We start from the raw sequence: 10,744 nt of genomic DNA on the forward strand, positions 1-10,744 counted from the left end.
GACCAGAGTTTGAAAGTGTCTTACTTTCTTCAATGCTCACCACTCTTGAGAGGTAGGTATTAATCTTCCTCAAATTATTTGTGACAAAGGCTCAGACCAGTCAGTCATAAAAGCCACAAGGTACCAGGTAACTTCTGAGATTAACTCAAAATGTGATTCTAAGTTGGTATGGTTATTTTCCCTTGGAGAACTCTGATATACTTAACCCCAGCCCAAACACCACTGTGACAGCTGTATGCAGAGATGTATGGTGCTAACTTGACATATTTAGCTGCTGCCCAAAGCTTTCTTCTCCCAGGACCAAAGGAAGTGGTGAGCCTCTGCCTGCCAGGCCTAGAGCTGACTTCCACAGACAGGGGAGAAAGGGTGAAGCTTCACGGAAGCAGCCGCGTAGTGTGTGAATGCATGCAGCGCCTGTTGTTGCCGAAGTTGATAAGAATAGAACACACTACATTCCTAGATTTCTGTGGAGGCAGTTCACCGACAGTGAGAATGCCCATCATGGATCTTGAGAAATGGCTCAGTGGTTAAGGGCACACACTCCTTTTGCAGAGGGCCAAGGTTGGTTCCCATGTAAAGTGGTTCATGACTGCCTGTAACTATAGGTCCAGGGATACCGGACACCTCTGGCCCCCACCAGTACCTGCACTCACATGTTTATTCCCCCCCCGCCAACACAGACGCATCCAAAAACCATATAATTTTAAAAATTTTAAACTTTTTTTTAAAATGCCTATCATTAAAAAAAGGTGACAGAAGTTGCTTGCTTGTTTTGAACAGTTTTAGAAGGATCTTAGATAGCTTAAGATGGAGTCAGACCAACCATCCTGTGTAAACAGCTCCACTTACTTACTGGGCCAAGGTCACCTGATATGACTGTGAAGAATGAAACCAGGCTTGGGCTGGAGGGACCACAGCAAGACTGAGGCTGTGACAATTTTACTGAGAGGAATCAGACTTTCTATACCTTTATCGGAAACAGAATATAAAGGCAAATGTCAGGATCAGTAAGTACAATTGTAGTTGCCAGGGCACAGTGATGTTTACAGGTGGTACAGGACACACAAGATTAATGTGTAAGACCAACTGCCCTGTCAAGTTTCCATGCTTCCTTGACCACTGAGGGAACCCACAGAGAGATGCAAAGCAGACTGGCCACTTCACGGCCTGAGGGAGTGCATCAGTCTCTCTGGAACTGGAGGGCACACTGTGGCCCAGGAGCCATGGAGTCTGACCTGATGATGCACACCTCTCAGGGCAGCTCAGCCAGCACAACACTATGATTCCCTGGAGGACAGCAACTTCCCACCCACAGCTCTGTAATGCTAACACAAGTCAGATGTGCCTCCTCATCTCAGAGCCAGGAGAAAAAAAGAAAAGTGAACTCACACGCCACACAGGAAACAGCGAAATAAAAACACGGTGCTTCCTATGAAGTTGGGAGCAAACCCCTGCGTGCACAGTGCTCCTGAATCACAGGGCATGGGCTTTTTTTCATTTAATTAAATCTTGATATTTTTTTTTAAATCTGATTACTGTGACATTTCTCTTGTCATATGTCTCAGCTATTTTGTCATTATTTACTCTGATGTCCCATGTCTGTGCCTGACTAATGTCTTCAAGCTCACATGACCTAACACAGGACCACTGAACATTTACAAGTAAACTTTGTTCTTATATAAGCCTATAGAGGCTCCAGTGGTAAAGTGAGGTTGAAGAAAAAGAGGGAGAGTAGAAGATAGGATCTGGGGAGGTGGCTCAGAAGACTGGAGTCCAGATTCCAGAACCCAGTGAATGACAGATGGACACAGCCACCCACCCAGTCTTGGAAGGCAGAGGTGGAATACGCACAGCAAGTTGGCTAGTGAGACTAGCCCTACCAGCGAGTTCTGGGTTTGACTGAGAGACCTTGCCTCAAAGGAATACAGTAAGAGAGCAATCAAGGAAGATTCCTGACATGAAAACTTTGAGCCTCTACAGGCAAATGAACATGTAGTTGTGTGTGTTCTCTCTCCCTTTCTCTCTCTAAAAGAAAAAAATTAGAAGGTTTGAATAAAATGTTTAACTTTCTGTTATACACTCATATTGGAAGATGCTGTGCACAGAGTACATTCTCCAGAGTGATAAGTAATTTATCCTTTGTTAGAACCAGTAGATGGGACCCTCATATAAAATTATATAGACATGTAATTTAAAATTTTCTCACATTCCAGAATATACCTAGCAAGGCTTACAATGACAAATACTCAGTCATGGGTTTGTTTGTTTTTTCAACTTGACCCAAGATAGCATTATCTTAGAAAAATCAGAGTTGAGAAAATCCCAAAGAGCAGGGAATTTGCTATGACACTAAAAGAAAACATGAATTTGAAAGAGAGAAAGAAGAGCTATATGTAAGAGTTTATAGGGAGAAAAGAATGAAGTTATGTTATAGTCTCAAAAATTAAAGAAAAATGTAATGTAGGCAAGCCTTTAGGACACTTTTTAAAATTAGTGACTGATGTGGGAGAAACCAGCCCATTGTGGGTGTTGTCATCCCTTTGCAGGTGGCCCTGCATTGTGTAAGAAAGAAATCTGAGCAAGCCATGGAGAGCAAGCCAGTAAGCAGCACTCATCCATGGCTTCTGCTGGAGTTCCTGCCTCCATTTTCTTGCCTTGAGTTCCTGCTCTGACTTCCCTTCATGATAGCCTACAATGGAGACATGAGCTAAAATAAACCCATTCCTCCTTGAGTTGCTTTTGGTCATGGTGTTTCATCATTCATCAAAACATTAGAAACCGTGAGACAGAAATTGGTACCAAAGAGTGGGCTATTGCTCGAACAGACCAGACCATGTGTTTTTGGAGATCTATGGAAGGACTGTGGACTAAAAAAGCCATTGAGTATTCAGAGCTTAATGAACTGTTGTGGGAACTTAAAAGATTAATACTGAAAGCAATGCAGATGATGGAGGCCCAGTTTGTGAAGTTTCAGAGGGAAGTTTAAGAGTCCCTCAAAAACTTTATTGAGAATGATCATGTGATTTTTTTTTAATTAAGAGCCACTAAAATGAAAACTGTGCTTTACAGGACAATCGATACTGGTCTTCTGTGGGGTGAAGAATCAACTGTGATTAAGAAAAGACCTGTATCACTGAGGCAAAATCTTCTGAAAGTGCCTTGCCCCACTCCAGATCATGGCTTCTGTGTGTGCTGACACTGAGAAAACACTTCCTAGAAGATTTTACTTCAATTATGTTGCTATCTATCTATCTATCTATCTATCTATCTATCTATCTATCTATCTATCTATCTATCTATCTATCTGTCTATCTATCTATTGTTAAATCAAGATTAGCACATAGAAGCTGTGATACAGAGGGACCAGGCTATACCTTTTGCTGGCAGATGAACTTGAGAATGTCTAAGTCTCCCAGGTCTCTTTTCCAAAGCATGAAGAGGTCATGGAGAACAGCTGAGGTGTGGTGCCAGGAGAGGTCATTTGGTGAAGGTGCAGTCCCAACTGTAGTAGAAGTTCCAGTATTAAAATACTCATAGAGAGCAGTTGGGGTTTGGCACCATGTGGCAGGGTGAGGGGCACTCAAGAGAACTTATCAGAGGCTATTGGTGAAGCTGCAGTCCATTTGCAGTAGAGACCCTTTGGAGATGACAGTACCATGGGACAACCAGCAAGAACAGAAGAATAGGAGGGGTGGAGCCAGTTGAGTCTAGAAGACAAGTCACATGTGTTGTGTATGGCAACACCAGAGATGGCTGCACAGACACTGACTGGTGTTTTTTTTTTTAATTTAATTTTATTTTATTAATTACATTTTATTCACTTTGTATCCCCCCATAAGTCCCTCCCTCCTCCCCTCCCAGTCCCACCCTCCCTCCCCCTTTTTCACCCATGCCCCTCCCCAAGTCCACTGATAGGGGAGGTCCTCCTCTCCTTCCTTCTGATCCTAGTCTATCAGATCTCATCAGGAGTGGCTGCATTGCCATCTTCTGTGGCCTGGTAAGGCTGCTCCCCCGTCAGGGGGAGATGGTCAAAGAGCAGGCCAATCAGATTATGTCAGAGGCAGTTCCTCTTCCCATTACTATGTAACCCACTTGGACACTAAACTGCCATGGGCTACATCTGTGCAGGGGTTCTAGGTTATCTCCATGCCTGGTACTTGGTTGGAGTATGAGTCTCTGGGAAGACCCCTGTGTTCAAATTTTCTGGTTCTGTTCCTCTCCTTGTGGGGTTCCTGTCCTCACCAGATCTTACTATTTCCCACTTCTTACATAAGATTCCATGCATTCTGCCCAACAGTTGGCCATAAGTCTCAGCGTCTGCTTTGATAGTCTACAGGGCAGAGCCTTTCAGAGGCCCCCTGTGGCAGGTTCCTAGGTTGTTTCCTGTTTTCTTCTTCTTCTGATGTCCATCTGCTTTGCCTTTCGGGATGGGGATTGAGCATTTTAGTCAGGGTCCTCTCTCTTGATTAGTTTCTTTAGATGTACAGATTTTAGTAGGTTTATCCTATGTTATATGTCTATATAAGTGAGTATATACCGTGTGTGTCTTTCTGCTTCTGGGACAGCTCACTCAGGATGATCCTTTCCAGGTCCCACCATTTACCTGCAAATTTCATGATTTCCTTATTTTTCATTGCAGACTAATACTCCATTGTTTAGATGTACCACAATTTCTGCATTCATTCTTCAGTTGAGGGGCATCTGGGCTGTTTCCAGCTTCTGGCTATTACAAATAAAGCTGCTACAAAGATGATTGAGCAAATGTCCTTATTGTGTATTTGAGTCCCTTTTGGATATATGCCTAGGAGTGGTATGGCTGGATCTCGAGGAAGTGCTATACCTAGTTGTCTGAGAAAGCGCCAGATTGATTTCCAGAGTGGTTGTCAAGTTTACATTCCCACCAGGAGTGGAGGAGGGTTCCCCTTTCTCCACAACCTCTCCAGCATATGTTGTCACTTGAGTTTTTCATCTTGGCCGTTCTGATGGGTGTAAGGTGAAATCTCAGGGTCGTTTTGACTTACATTTCCCTAATGGCTAATGACGTTGAGCATTTCTTTAAGTGTTTCTCTGCCATTCGATATTCCTCTACAGAGAGTTCTCTGTTCAGCTCTGTTCCCCATTTTTTAATTGGATTACTTGGTTTACTGCTTTTCAGCTTCTTTAGTTCTTTATATATACTGGATATGAGTCCTCTGTCAGATAAAGGGTTGGTGAAGATTCTTTCCCAATCTGTAGGCAGTCATTTTGTTTTGATGACGGTGTCCTTTGCTTTACAGAAGCTTTTCAGTTTCATGAGGTCCCATTTATTGATTGTTGCTCTTAAAGCCTGTGCTGTTGGTGTTCTGTTCAGGAAGTTGTCTCCTGTACCAATGAGTTCTAGGATTTTCCTCACTTTTTCTTCTAACTGATTTAATGTGTCTGGTTTTATGTTGAGGTCCTTGATACACTTGGACTTCAGTTTTGTGCAGGGTGATAAGTATGGATCTATTTGCATTTTTCTACATGTAGACATCCAGTTAGACCAATACCATTTGTTGAAGATGCTATCTTTTTTCCATTGTATAGTTTTGGCATCTTTGTCAAAGATCAGGTGTCCATAAGTGTGTGGGTTTATTTCTGGGTCTTTTGTTCAGTTCCATTGATCCACCATTCTGTTTCTAGGCCAGTACCATGCAGTTTTTATAACTGTTGCTCTATAGTACAGCTTAAGATCAGGGATGGAGATACCTCCAGAAGATCTTTTATTGTAGAGGATTGTTTTAGCAATTTTGGTTTTCTTGTTATTCCATATGAAGTTGAGAATTTTTCTTTTCAGATCTGTGAAGAATTGTGTTGGTAATTTGATGGGAATTGCATTGAATCTGTAGATTGCTTTTGGTAAAATGGCCATTTTTACTATGTTAATCCTGCCAAGCCATGAGCATGGGAGATCTTTCCATCTTCTGATATCTTCTTCTAATTCTTTCTTCAGAGACCTGAATTTTTTTTCATACAAGTCTTTGAGTTGCTTGGTTAGGGTTACACCAAGGTACTTTATGTCATTTGTGGCTATGGTGAAGGGTACTGTTTCTCTAATTTCTTTCTCAGCCCTTTTGTCTTTTGTATACAGGAGGGCTACTGATTTTTTTGAGTTAATTTTGTATCTGGCCACTTTACTGAAGGTGTTTATCAGCTGTAGGAGTTCCCTGGTGGAGTTTTGGGGGTCACTCACGTATACTATCATATCACCTGCAAATAGTGATAATTTGACTTCTTCCTTTCCAATTTGTATCCCCTTGATCTCCTTCAACTATCTTATTGCTCTAGCAAGGACTTCCAGAACTATGTTGAAGAGATATGGAAGAGAGTGGGTAGCCTTGTCTTGCCCCTGATTTCAGTGGGATTGCTTTAAGTTTCTCTCCATTCAGTTTGAAGGTGGCTATCGGCTTGCTGTATATCGCCTTTACTATGTTTCGATATGTGCCTTGTATCCCTGTTCTCTCCAATACTTTAAACATGAATGGATGTTGGATTTTGTCAAATGCTTTTTCAACATCTAGGGAGATTATCCTGTGGTTTTTTTCTTTCAATTTGTTAATATGGTTTCATAGCCCAATAAACAAGCAGAATGCAGGCTTCACCTCCCAAAGCACCCTGTGTAATGGACACTGGTGGTTTGAATGAGATTGGCCCCCATAAGTTCAAATATTTGACTTCTTGGTCATTGAGGAGTCTTAGTACATGAGAGGGATTAGGAGATGTGGCCTTGTTGGAGGAAGTGTGCCACTGGCATTGGACTTTGGGGTTTCAAAAACTAAAGCCAGGCCCAGTGGCTCGCTTTCTGCTGAATCTGGATGTAGAACTCTCAGCTACTTCTACAGCTCCATGTCTGCCTTTGTGCAGACATGCTTCCTGTCATGATGACAATGGACTAAACTTCTGATACCATAAGCAAGCCCCAATACTTGCTTTCCTTTATAAGAGTTGGTCACGGGCTGTCTCTTTATAGTGATAGAACATTAAGACAGAAGCCACTGGCTGATTAAGACAGTCACACACCATTTTCTGAAGATAGCCAAGCTCTTATGATAGGGCAGAGATATGCTGGCTGAGCCCTCCTTCAGTTCACCCACAAGCTGTGTTGGGGAACAGCAAATGAGAGCAGAAGCCCCCAAGTGCGGTTTTCAATATTATCTGTTTCGTGTGGGAGTTGTCCCTTCCCTGGTTTAAAATAACAGTGGCTCTAGGCTAGCCTCAGCCACCCCCTAGATGTTTCAGATTTTACCATTTATACTTACAGCTTGGAACACAAATGAACTTTGGATTAAGTATAAGTCAACAATTTAAACAGTGTGAGCACTATGTATGAAAAGCACACTAGTAACAGAGTAGAACACACTTTATTTCTGGCCTCTTAAGAGGCTATGGCTTTATATTCAGAGCAGATAGGAAAAGGTATTTTCTGAAACTTATTTCACAATTCCTTATTCACACTCATAATCTTTAAATGAAAGTTAACTAATCTGGCTTTAGAAAATATGCAGATTAGTTTTATCAAGTTGCTAGGGAAATCATACCAGGCTTTGGTCTGACTGACAGTCAGGCTCAAATGTCCTCACCATATCCACATACCTAACACAGGGGGGCACCTTCAGTGTGCTCAGGGGGTCTGTGTGGTAGCTAATCTTGGTTGTCAACTTCATTACATTTGGAAGTATAAAAAGTCCAAGAGCTGGGCACACCATGGGAGAATTTTCTTGTTTGAATTATTAATGGAAGACCCACCCTAAACCTGGGCCAGATCTTCTGGTGGCAGCCCACACAAAAGAACACAGAGGGAAGCTAGTACTTTCTGTCTACTTATCCTCACTCTCATTAGAATGCTCATCTGTACCGATCGCTCTTGTTAGAACCTACTTCTTTGGAGAACCTACTTCTTTGGTACTCCAGTGTGGACTGAAAACTAGCTCTCTAGGACTTCCCTGGGACTAGATTGGGGCTGCTAAGACATCCATTCTCGTGGACTGAACAAATACTGGGTCACTGGCCTTACCATCAGGAGACAATCATTGTTGAACTACTTGAACACTACTTGAACACTCTGATAAATCCCTTACTAATATAGAGGTATATATTAGTTCATGCTATCAGTTCTGTTCCTTGGAAAACCCTGACTAATACAGTTTTTTGTTTTTTGTTTTTTAACAAATGAAGTATAACACCTTAAGTCATATCTATTAAGACAAAGGGCAAAAGCTTAGAAATCAAAGTGTTGCCTATAATCCCAGCACTCTGGGAGGCAGAGACAAATGGATCTCTTTGAGTTTGAAGCCAGCCTGATCTACAAAGTGAGTAAGGCTACACAGAGAAACCCCGTCTCAAAAATCAAAACAACAACAACAAAAATCAAAGTGTTGAGAAATTTCATCTGCAGAATGTGCCTCAGCTTCTACTCAACCTTAACAGCCTTTAGGTGTGCCAGTGAACTCTTCTGCCCAGCTACCAGGCAATGCCAGGCAATGAATCTCCTCACATACACACTACTGGTTCTGACTGACATAGGATAACTAAAACCTGCCATGACTGCCAATTTCTACCAGGACTACAGAGGTACCATGGGATTGTGTAACACAGTTAAAGAGGACAGCTCACCAGCAGCATTGATGAAATAAACATCACCCATCCCCAAGTCAATTGTGAGCAGCTTCCCACTGCTGTAAACATTTTACTGGAATAATTCTTGTGCTCAACATCCTTGCGGTCCACTCCACTGTACTGGCTGTAGTGAGCAAGCTTGCCTGTTTCTGCCAGGACACCCATCCTTGCTGGGTGCCCTCTCCCCTCCCCAGTGAAGGCATTAATCCTATCCCATCCTAACTGAGAGCTACTCGGGAGCACCTGCTTCAGGCATCTAGTTTCCATTATCATTTAAAAAATAAGCAAGTAGTTTTAAAAAAGCTTAAGATAATAAAATATACAAACTTACTCAGGGAAGAAATTCTTTATTCTCAATTTCAAACTCTAAAAATAACTGGAAAAAAAAACACAACTGCTGCAGCTGCTGCTACTATCAAGTTAATGATGAAACCTGATCTCAGTTCTGCAACACTATTTATAACAATTTTATAGTCAAGTTAATGTTAGACATCCATAAGGTTCCTGCAGAGGAACCTTGCCAAACCCCACAAAGATGTTTCATTAAAAACATACATAATCTCACAGGTCGAGAGAGATGGCCCAGCAGTTGGGAGCCCTGGTTGCTCTTCCAGATGGCCCCAGTTCAATTCCCAGTACCCACATGGTGGCTCATCACCACCACTAACTCCAGTTTTATGGGATCTGATTCTTCTGGCTTCCATGGACACTCCACACATGTACACTGGTGCACAAACATATATGCAAGTAAAACACCCATACACATAAAAGAGTCAAATAACTTATAAACAAATCTAAAAATTAAAACAAACAAAAACTTAACATGATCTCAGATTAGTTCCCTGAAGGGAACAACTGAAACACATCTGGATCCAATGCTTCACGTAAGGGATTGTGGCCTGTACTGTCTGTGGCTTGTTTTCACCTAGATCAACTACTACCAAGACCAGACAGAGTTTTCTGCATAATTTTTAGTGCTGCAAGTTCTAACTGCCAAATGTGAGCATCAAAAAAGCACACAGTTTTTAAGCAAAGTGGAGTCGGGTACTACCACAACTGAGTGATCAGCCTTCAGTCACCTAACTCCAGATGTCTGGTGCCCGAGGGACAAAATGTTTCCCATAAGTTAGAACACAGACGTGAACCAGCCTCAGAGAGTGTTGTTGTGAGACACAAGACCTGTCAGGAGATGCCAGAGATGGCAATTATTTCCAGACCCACCCCGACAGATGGATCAACTAATTCTGTTCCGTACAGAGCTGAAGCATGCTCTTAAGTAAGTCAGTGAGCACCTAAAAGGCTGCATACATTGTGTACTTTAAATCAGTTAACCACAATAAAACCTGCATCCTGACATAAAATATACAGGGCAATGCTCTCCCAAAGCTCACTATGAGCATACACACATGCACACCACAGTTCTTACCATGGAGAAACTAAGCTTGATTTCCAACAGACTGTATTTCTCAAGAAATAATGTGAGGGCTGAAGAGGAGGCTCAGCAGTTAAGAGTACTGACATCTCTACCAGAGAACCCAGGTTCAGTTTCCAGCATCCACATGGTGGCTAACAAGCATTTATAGCTCCAGTTCCAGAGCATCTGATGCCCTCTTCTGGCCTTTGGGGGCACTGCACACAAGTGCTACACAGACACAAGCAGGTACAATACCCAGACATATAAAATAAAGAGACTCTCAAAACAAAAATGTACCCATCAGAATGATTTTATATACATTTTTCTTTATTAAAATTATGGCACCCAATATTAACAACGGAAAATATCCATGATTCACATCCAGAAGCAATTAACATTCCTTTTTACAAATAAAAGTAAAAATAAAAAGCTACCATGTTTTGTATGTAAGCCCTTAATTGCATAAAATATTTTTAGCATCATTTACAGCCATTGCACTTATATAAGCTATTATTTCCTTTCTTTGACTTTATGCAAAAGAATATGTTAAATATGTATGTTAGGACTTTTGAACATTATGAAAATTAAATGTCAGTTCTCAATCGCTCGTGGGGTACAGTACAAACTGATAATTCCCTTTGTAAACTCCTGTGCATCACTTCAATAATTTGAGCAATTTTAATGTACTTAAAGTAA

This window comes from Meriones unguiculatus, chromosome 20, assembly GCF_030254825.1.
Source record: "Meriones unguiculatus strain TT.TT164.6M chromosome 20, Bangor_MerUng_6.1, whole genome shotgun sequence".
Lineage (NCBI taxonomy): Eukaryota > Metazoa > Chordata > Mammalia > Rodentia > Muridae > Meriones > Meriones unguiculatus.